Below are 10,267 nucleotides of genomic sequence, written 5' to 3'. Positions count from 1 at the left end.
GTCAATAAAAAAAGGTTGGTTTTTATTTTTGTATCTCTGATGAGGTAATAATCAATTCTCTTTTGTGAATAAAAATATTATATACAAGAATTTTGTTAAAAAACTTCAATATTTTGCAGGACAATCATCTTATTGTTGTTGCCTTCTATTTTATCCAAACCAATTATGTTAAGAAAATATGGATTTCATCTCATTCTCTCTGTCTGCTGATCTGTACAAGAAATGCCATCATGTATTACATTTTTTGTTGCCTGATCATATCTTAATACCTTAATAAATAATTTTGTTTTACTTAATAGATACTTTTCATTATCAAATGTCAATGATTCTGTAACAATGATTAACTAACAATATATATGAATGATTTATCAATCTTTTTATTAGATTTTTGGTCCCAGAAGCTTTTTTTTTTTTTTCAGTTTTGGTACTTATTCATTCGAGGTTTGCAAAAACTCTGAATGAAATTAATTTAATAGGAAAACATTTTCAAATAAGACATGAGTAGTTGATATGTTTCACACTTGGTGTTGATTTTTTTGAGGGTAAAAATGTTACTGGATTAAATTATGTAGAGAGAAGTAAATAATCACAAGCCAAATTAAAATACTAAATAACTTATTGGGTTATTAGAGATTCACTTAGGGAAAGATAATGTATTTGTTTGTATTTTTAACTCAGAAGTGTGCTGTGGTTCTAACTAAAAGTTGTGCATAAAGTTGTATGTCTGTTTATTTTAGTTATGTTTCCTTTCCAATTATTTTAACATACACTCGGATGCATTTGCATATTTGAAACAGTTTTTTAATTGTCTTTACTACAAAAATATTTGGACTTATGTTTGTAATTTTCTAGCTGCAGGATTTTAGAGATTGAAATTTGATTTTTGGGGTCATAAGTAAGGTTAGCTTGAATCTTAATCAAATTATCATTTCTGCTATATGATTACTGATTTATTTGCTATATGAATCGGTGCTTTTTTGGGAAGTGACAATCATCACCCTTTTTGTCCACCAAAACCAGATGATGTTACAATATGTTATACAAACGGACACCAAAGGTTTCTGTTTCTTATTCACTTATGTTTTTTTCTTTTCAAGTCTACTATAATTGAATTTTTTTCTTAATATAAGTGGAACTTATTCCTTTTTTTACATAGTTAAGGGACTATACTTTTCCATGGAAACCTGATTGTAAATGTTTTTTTCTATTGGAAGTCTTGAAATTAAGTATATGCCAATTGTTTCAACATTATTTTGTTGTAATATTTATTGTCCATGCTTATTTCAGTTATATGAATCTTATCTTCCTTTGGCACACATATATGAAAAGTCCAACCAGATCATATTGGCGTACTATGGTTGGTGGCTCAGCTGGATTTTATCAAAGAGTAAAAAACAAAAATTTTATGTTTTTTCCAAATTAAGTTCATGATAATGATTTTTTTAATTGTACTTAATCACATAATGGCAAAACTGATGTTTCTTTATTACTTGATTACTGTATTTTCATTCGTGTAGGATAACTTGAAGTTGTTGGATGACATGGCATAACTGAGACCTACTATATATTCTATAGCGTTCCAGGATAATGTAACAGAGTACGCCTAGTAATTTGTTACAAAAGATTCTTGTTATTTGGTTGATTCTTTTATTCTTTATTTTTTTCAAAATGTGCTTTTATTTAGCAAATTAGGATATCAGGGAAGAGAAATGCCACATCGTGTGGTCTTTTGTGGGTTGAAATATTAATAACAAGTGGTCAGTATAAAGAGGATGTCAGTTTTTACCGTTGTATAACTGATGAGGTAATAATCAATTCTCTTTTGTGATTAAAAATATTATATATGAGAATATTGTTAAACAAGCATCTTATTGTTACATTTTCTTTCAACCAAACCAATCATCTTAAAAAAGTTTGGATTTCATCTCGTTTTTTTGGTGGCAGTTTTTGTTACTTGATCCTATATTAATATTTTAATAGATAATTTTCATTATTGAATATCAATGATTTTGTAACAATAATTAAATACAGTATATAAATAATTTATCTATCTTTTTTTTAAGTATTTTTTAAATTTTGGTCGCTGAATGTAGCTGATTTTTTTTTTTTTAATTTTGGTTCTTTTTTGAGGTTTATAACTTTTTTGATCTTTGTTTCTAGTAAAATGACAATAATTTTGGGAACAAATCTGCAAAAAAAAAATAGCCAAATTACTTGGAACAGGGACCAGAAATGTTACAAGAACCTCAAATAAGGACCCAAATTGATAAATTAGGTATACAATCAGGGACCGAATGTATATTTTACTCTGCTCTCTAAGTTTTTGTGGTCTATATTCTTCTGAAAAGTTGTGTCTTTTTGTATAGGATAAAACATGCCATTCTTGCATACAGAAATGCTCTTTCTGTAGAAGCCATATTTTGTGTGCCACACAGACATTGCCATTTGCAAAAGGTTAAATTTTTTATTAGTTGCTAATCAATCACTTTGACATTTCAGTTGCTGATCTTTTTGTCATTGATAACTATTGTGCATCCACCCTTGCAATTCACCTATCAGAGACAAAAGATTCCAATGGGAGAGGGGACCACAGACAACCACGAGGGAACTACAAAGTTAGCGGGACAGCAGGGGCATTTTGGGAATTAAGGCAGATCCTCTGTCATTTTAGGTTATATATTATGGGAGGGCCTTTGTTAGAAAGGCAGGCAGAATATTTTAGAAGTTTCTTCTTCTTTTGTGAGACCATAGCATCTCGAATTGCTATATCTTTCCTGTTCTTCATTTGTTCTTGATTTGTTATGAAGTCACTTAATTGATAACTTCTGTTGTTTTGATAGTTAATCATTTGGTTCATTTCTTTAAGATTCTTTATTGAAATGAAGCTACAACCTTCAAGAACTCATATTGAATGATAATATAATATATATATATATATATATATATATATATATATATATATATATATATATATATAGGTGGTTGAAGGGCTAGATGAGCTTGATCCCATCTCTTCCATCAACAACTGGGTGGGGTTAAAGGTTAAGTGTATGATTTTCTAAACTTATTGCTCAGGTAACTTCAAAACCTTTTGTTGAGTCACATTAATTAAGTTCCATCCATCAGATGTGTAAGTAAATGCCAATTGTGTCACCATTAATTTGTTCCCCATGCTTTATTTCAGTTACATAAATCTTATCTTCCTTTGGCACACCAACAAATTATGAAAATTCCAACCAGATCATATTGGCAAACTATGGTGGCTCAGTTGGAGTAAGAAACTCAAACTTTATGTTCATGATAATGATAACTTTATTGTACTTGATCACATCATGGCAAAACTGTTGTTTCTATTTGAATTAATGGGGAACAAATTAAAACTTTACACTGTATTGAATTTGTTGGATGACATGGCATAACTGAGACCTATTGTATTATGCCAGTGTTCCAGGATTATGTAACAGAGTATAAATTTATGGAAAACGCCTTCAACGCTTTTTTAGTTTTCCTGGTAGTTTTTTTACACAAGATATTTGTTATTTAGTCAGTTCTTTTATCTATTTAAAAAGGTGTGCTTATATTTATCGAATTGGGACATCAGGGAAGAGAATGCCACATGGTGACAAGTGTTCAATATAAAGAGGGTGATGGTGTGTACTATTTTCATATCTCTGATGAGCTAATAATCAATTCTCTTTTGTGAATAAAAATATTATACATGAGAATATTGCTAAAAAACTTCAATTTTTTTTTTGCAGGAACCTCGTCATTCAGCTGTGTGATATTCTTGAACAAGCATCTTATTATTACCTTTTATTTCTGCCAAACCAATTATGCTAAGAAAGTATGGATTTCATCTCATTCTTTGTGGTGGCAATTTTTGTTACTGGATCATATATTAATACTTCTATAGATAATTTTGTTTTACTATTAATGGATAAACTTCATTATCGAATATCAATGATTCTGACACAGGTGGTATGATGGAAATTGTGGCTTCTAGTCATCAATCAAAGCCAATGCAATAATTTTGTTGCATATATGTAGGATGGAATTAAGCTCAAAGATTTATTTAACCAATGTAAGTGCTCTCTTTTCCTTGTTTAATAGTCTCTTTGAAAAATAAAAAGGTTATGGATGTGCAGCTCAAGACATTGAAGACAACCCCTGTTATGCTATCTCGTTTCATTAACAGAAGAGGCTAACAATGCACAGGTAGTGTCATTGCATCTGCATTCCAGTTATTCTCATGTTTTATGTCTTTTGCATCCATTTTTGTTGGTCATTTTGTAAAATATTTTTAATCCATTTTCCATCTAATGTTTCAGTAGCATGCTTTTTAAGAAAACAAACTTCCATGATCATGGTTCGATGTATGACAATCAGATTTCTCAAGAAAGTTGATTGTGTTTTGATTTCAATCATATATTTTTTGGGTTAATGTGAGAAAGAGCAACATAGTTTTGTTGATTTGTTTATTATAACATCCTACTTTTGTTTCATTTTGTTTGGAATATTGTAATTTCAAAAATATTCTCTGTCTTGTTATTCATTATAACAGACTTATGCATCTATCTCCAATAACATGAGCTTCTTTAATTTGAGTTAATCCTTCATGATTTCTGCCATTTGATTGCTGATTTTTTTGCATATGAGTTGGTGCTTTAGTGAAGGAACAACCATCACCTTTTTTTGTGCATTAAAACCAGATGATTTTGCTGCAACATGTTAGACAAGTGGAAACCAGATGTTTCTATTTCTTATTCACTTGTGCTTTTTTTTTTCTTTTCAAGTCTACTAAAGTTGAATCTTTTCTTAACCTTTATTCCTTTTCCTACATGGTAAGGAGGCTGTAGTAGTTTCCCGTGGAAACCTGATTGCAAATGTTGCTGGTGGAAGTCTTGAAATAAAGAGGTTATGGTGGAGAAAAGGTAAAGAAGATCCCCTGAGAATCAAACTCTTAACATGTATGTTTTTTCCCTTAAAACAATATAACACTTGATGCTTTTTATGTTCTTATTTAGCTTTTCTGTTAATGTTAAAAGATACAGTTTTAGTTCCAATAAGGGTGTTGGGTGATTATGCTTTTCTGTTACGAAATTATGAACTTTGCTTTATCAAATTACCGCCTTCTATCCACTGATTACAAAAGATATGAGTCTATGACCCTGTTTGTGTATTTCCAGAAATACCCCTATTGATAGGCAAGTTCCTAAAGACCCGCCCAATATGACAGACCCGAAACCGACTCCAGAACCCGATCACGTGAATACATGGGTCAACCTAATTCAATCAAAACCTTCCATCACATGATTGTAGATTTTACCCCACGTGTTCCTCCACATATCAGTCAAGAGTATTTTGTTTTATTTCCATGTTATTTTATTTTCCTTATTATTTTAGTTTATTTTGGCTTCTCTACAACAGTTATTTACTTTCCCTAAATGTAGCTAAATGGGTGGTGGGTTTTGTTTTTCCTTTTTTTCCCTGTATGTATGGAGGAATGATGAATGGAAAGAAGGCAATTTTTGGAGGTTTCCTTAAAATTAATTCTCTAAGTTTAGAGATTATTTTCCATTGCTATCCTAATTTTGGCAGGATTAGGAGGTGATCTTGGAGGCTGATTTGAGAATCTCGTGGTATATCTGTATCAAGAATTTCAAGTTGGATTGCCCGGCGATTCCTTTTGGGTGGTGACGACTGTATCTCAGAAGGAGCGTTGCTGCTGTTTTACTTTGTTTTGGTTTTAATTTTGGTTTAACTTTTGATCCAAATACAAAGTCGTTGGCCATCACCTATGTTCCTAAAACTCATGCTTGTGTGTATTATCTTCAGGAAATGATGGGATTAACATGCTTCATGTAGAATCAATAAAAAAAAAAGAGATGTTGAATATTGCATGGAAAATGCCTTCAACACTTATTTCGTATGCCTGGTAATTCTTTACAAAAGAAAATCATTTTTTTGCAGGAACCTCTGCATTCAGCTGTGATATGCTTGAACAAGCATCTTATTGTTACATTTTCTTTCAACCAAACCAATCATCTTAAAAAAGTTTGGATTTCATCTTGTTTTTTCTGGTGGCAATTTTTGTTACTTGATCATATATTAATATTTTAATAGATAATTTTGTTTTACTATTAGTATTTAAGAAACTCAAATTTCATGTTCTGTCTGAATTAAGTTCATGATAATGATTTCCTTATTGTACTTAATCACATCATGATAAAACTGTTGTTTCTTTTTGACTTAATGGGCAATGTATTTTCATTCATGTAGAACAACTTAAAATTGATGGATGAGATGATGGTGAAATTGAGACCTCTTATGCTCTGAAGTGTTCCACGATTATGTAACAGAGAATATGATATGATGGGTATGATAAATTTATTGTATTTTCAATTTGTATGGCTTATTGGTGCTCAGTTAGGTGTGTGGTTATTTCAGTGTTATGAATGCAGTGATGTCATCTGGTGGTCATAGAGAAAGATTGCATTTAATGCGAGGAGGCAAGCATTACTTAAAGGTAACTATTTATAAAAAAAATCATCACAAGGGAGCCTTTTAGCTTTCCATACTTTAAAGAATATATTATATCTTTCAGGCAAGAGTGCATCTCCTATGCTATGTGGGACAGATTAGTATTTAACAAAATAAAAGACAAGCTTTCTTTTATGGTTTCAGGTGCATCACCCTTGTCTCCTGATGCCATGGAACTTACTTCCATTTATTTGTGTTTTATATCACCCTAGTTTCATTTCTTTTTATTACAGTGTTGTAATAGCAATATTTTCTTTTATCGTTGTTTTATGCAAAAAAAAATGGACAAGTGGCTTTGGTTATGGTCATTTCTGTTATGCTTTGCCCTGTTTCTAAGGTTTTGTTCAGATTCTTCCATGTTTTGTAAATTATGGATTTTGATTTTTTGATTTTTGGTCATATTGAAAATGTTTTGGCTTCCTATATATGAAAGTTTGATCATGGCATTCATGTACCTTTTTTTAACATTTAATAGTTGCAAATTTTGTTAGACAAGAAACTAATTATACATGACTTTGCCCCTACAGGCTATAGAAGTTCAAATTGTGAATGTTGTATGCATCAGATTTTTGACAGCAAAATGCTAAGGTATAAATTTATCTGTTTAGATGCTCACAACATTCATCACATGTTACAATGCTTTCCAATTAAGTAACTTGTTTACTAGCCAATTTAGCCATTTAATGTTAGTAGGTTTTTCTGAGAAATGTTTTTTTTTTCAATTAAGTAGGTGACAAAGGAGCTTTTCACCTACCTTTGCACTTATACTGCATAAAAGTTACACATAGTTGTAAGATTTAAAATTTTATCCTTTTAACATTATTTAATTAGTTTCCCCTGCAGGTTGTCAACCTGATTTTGTACAAACAAGGTTCCAGTTTTTCAATAAAGAAGTTGAACTTGTATGCAGCATATGTCTTTTCAGACCATGAAGCCTTTGATCATCCTGTTAGTTACATGTAAAGTGCATTGCTTCTCATTCTCCCATTTAAGTTAGTTACATGTAAGTCTTTGATTATAATGAATGTGCAAGCCTTTTTGTTTCTTCTTCAACTGACATGGATCCTAGGTATCAACATGTTTGTGGATCTTTTTTTTTCTTTTGGTCCACGATGGATCATCAGAGAGGTTTTTTCATTCCTTAGTTATCAAGTTTATTATGATATGTATTTGAATTTCATAATTACATGCAATACATAGCAACTTAAGATATTGGCAGAAATGAAACACATGCTTCCTTTATGGATTTCACCTTCAGGCTATTTATAGCATCCTAGTTTTATTCCTTTATATTACAGTCTTGTACGTACAACTTTTTCTTATTTAGACATCGTACTTTGAAAAACAATAATAATCCTTCCTTTCTCTTCTCTTCTTCCTGTGGCATGCATTAAAATAAATTAACCTGGAGTTGATTTTTATGACTAACATTTATAAGATTTTTTCAGGAGACAAGTAGAAGGCCGATTAAAGATTATTTATTGATAGGTAAGATGTAATAAATTAATGTTTAAAGTACTTCTTGAAAGATACAATGGTGAAGGAAATTGCAATTAGATTTAAAGGTATGCTCTGTAAATGAGTTTTTATATAAATCCATCACGCTCTCCAAACATCTCTATAATCCAAAGAAATTATATCAATCCTTGGAGAAAGAAAATGACAAGACAAGAAATTATATCGTTTAAGAATGTATTTCAGATTCTGTCAGATCACAATGTTCTAGTCAAATCTCTTTTTGTGGTATGTGATCATGGAAGACTCCAGCACTTAATTTTTTTTTCTTGTTTCTGTTTCATTGATTTGCATTTTACTAATAAAATAACTGTGGTCAAAATCTTGGATTAGTCATGGTCTGAATGTGTTCTGTTTAACATAATGTAGTTTGTTGGTTTGTTTATCAAGTTAAATCATGTATTGATGTTCTATTATCATTTTTAATTGATTTTAATCTTAGTGTAGTTTTGGTTAACAACAAAAACATTGTCATCACGGATTATTATTAGGGTCATCTAATCTACTCTGCGACATTTATCAACACATAGATTCTTCCCCATGTTATATGAATTTCTGAAGATTGTAAGCTGTCTAACAAATCTTAAAATATGTATTTCAATTACTAATTTGTGGTTATGTGATAGGATAACTGGAGCAGTCAAGAAGAGCATATAGAAATCTAGAAAAAAAAAAAAAAAAAAAAAAAAAAAAAAAAAAAAAAACTAAATGACCATATATGATATGCCAAGGTAAGAAACCAAATTCTACTTTGCTGATCACTTAATATACATCTAAGATGTCTAATAGGGTACTAATAAAAAAAATACTTAATATTAAATCGTAAATGCAATCAATAGTCTAACACAAGACCTTTTGCCTTGAAAATATTAAGTTTGTTTGATTCCGGTTGCCAATTATAGTACTTTCTACTGTTTTTCTATTAAGACATTGTACATTTATGTATTTACCTATTAAGACATTGCGTTTTAAAAATCTAAGTATTTTGAAAATCTGAACTTGTTTCATTTTGGTTAACATTTATAGCATTTTATATTCAAAATATTTGAAGTTGATCAACAAATTTATGGAAATGTCCTATTCCTCTACAGTACTGTTTTAGTTTTTTGTAATGTATTTATGTTCTATTAGATTGTTTATTATAGTAGTAACATATACTTTTCTGAATTTTTGCTACTTATTTCATGGTTTCATAACATGTTTGGTAGTCACCTAGATGTTAAATTTATAAAAATGGCAACATACTTGGATCTCTTTACCAATTAAAGTACATTTTGCTCATTTTAGTAGGGAAATAAAAATATGTTGCTATTACAGGTAAAAGTATATAAGTATGCTACTACTATGGATAAAGAACAAAGTATAAATACATTGCTTCTATTGGTAAAGAAATGTAAGTACGCTGCTCTTTTTGGTAAAAAAAATAGTGCATTGTCTATATTCAATATAAACAGAATAAGCAAGTTGCTCTTTTGTTATTCAGAGGTCAAGCTTTTTGGATTATGAAGGCTGAGTCACGGATCCAGATGCATTAAAAAAGAGAATATTCGATGAGGGAGTGGAACACTTGCGAAAAAGAGGCTTTTATTTTTTGGTACAATTTACACATTTACCCTTTTGGCTAGTTTTAACTAAATCTGTTAATGACATGTAATTCTAGGTTTGGGCATTTTTCATGGGATCATATTCATATGATTCAACATACACAGAGAGGAGAGGCAGTATGTTGTCTTCGTTAACATCATAGTACATGACTATCAAAAACCAGTGACATCTAAATGTCTATTTTGCCCTCCAACTTCTATCACCCTGACCCACATTATATTTATTGCAATTTCATGTTGCAGAGTATTTACCTGGAAAATGATATTTTTTGGATACCCCAGGGGACAGACAATAGTATTTCGTCCTTTTGATATTTCAAAAGTTATGGTTTTCATCTAGATATTTCATTTGTTGCACAAGTGGTCAAAAAAGTATAGTTTTGTTGTAAGGTTTGTCCGTGGTACTGAACTGCTGATGGTGTTGCAAAATGTCCGTGAAGTCCAAGTGAAATGACTAACTTGTCCTCGTCTTTTTCTCCTTCATCCTCTAAACCAAAAATACCTCACTCAAATCAACCAAAACCCAAAATTAAACTACAACTAAAACTAAATTAAGATCCAATGTGCCAACAAATTGAAAAAAAAAAACATGAGCAAAAAACTAAAAA

General features: G+C 30.5%; 4 long non-coding RNA genes across 4 annotated transcripts; all 4 read left to right on the top strand.

Annotated features, from left to right (window-relative positions):
- Positions 1 to 1,253: 1,253 nt before the first annotated feature.
- LOC145051986 (uncharacterized) lies at positions 1,254 to 2,918 on the top strand. Its single transcript, XR_013683886.1, has 4 exons — positions 1,254 to 1,387; positions 1,518 to 1,804; positions 2,367 to 2,454; positions 2,560 to 2,918. It is a non-coding gene; the product is annotated as an uncharacterized LOC145051986 (long non-coding RNA).
- A 69-nt stretch (positions 2,919 to 2,987) lies between these two features.
- Positions 2,988 to 4,367, top strand: LOC145051985 (uncharacterized). Its single transcript, XR_013683885.1, has 3 exons — positions 2,988 to 3,650; positions 3,759 to 3,844; positions 3,976 to 4,367. It is a non-coding gene; the product is annotated as an uncharacterized LOC145051985 (long non-coding RNA).
- Positions 4,368 to 4,492: 125 nt separating this feature from the next.
- Positions 4,493 to 8,719, top strand: LOC145055250 (uncharacterized). Its single transcript, XR_013685112.1, has 5 exons — positions 4,493 to 5,935; positions 6,280 to 6,376; positions 6,448 to 6,526; positions 6,605 to 7,128; positions 7,384 to 8,719. It is a non-coding gene; the product is annotated as an uncharacterized LOC145055250 (long non-coding RNA).
- Positions 8,720 to 8,751: 32 nt separating this feature from the next.
- On the top strand, positions 8,752 to 10,267 carry LOC145055252 (uncharacterized). Its single transcript, XR_013685114.1, has 2 exons — positions 8,752 to 9,448; positions 9,539 to 10,267. It is a non-coding gene; the product is annotated as an uncharacterized LOC145055252 (long non-coding RNA).

The sequence above is a fragment of the Lactuca serriola genome, chromosome 5 (genome assembly GCF_051521515.1).
Source record: "Lactuca serriola cultivar US96UC23 chromosome 5, Lser_US96UC23_V15, whole genome shotgun sequence".
Lineage (NCBI taxonomy): Eukaryota > Viridiplantae > Streptophyta > Magnoliopsida > Asterales > Asteraceae > Lactuca > Lactuca serriola.
This window is presented reverse-complemented; position numbering and strand designations above follow the sequence as displayed.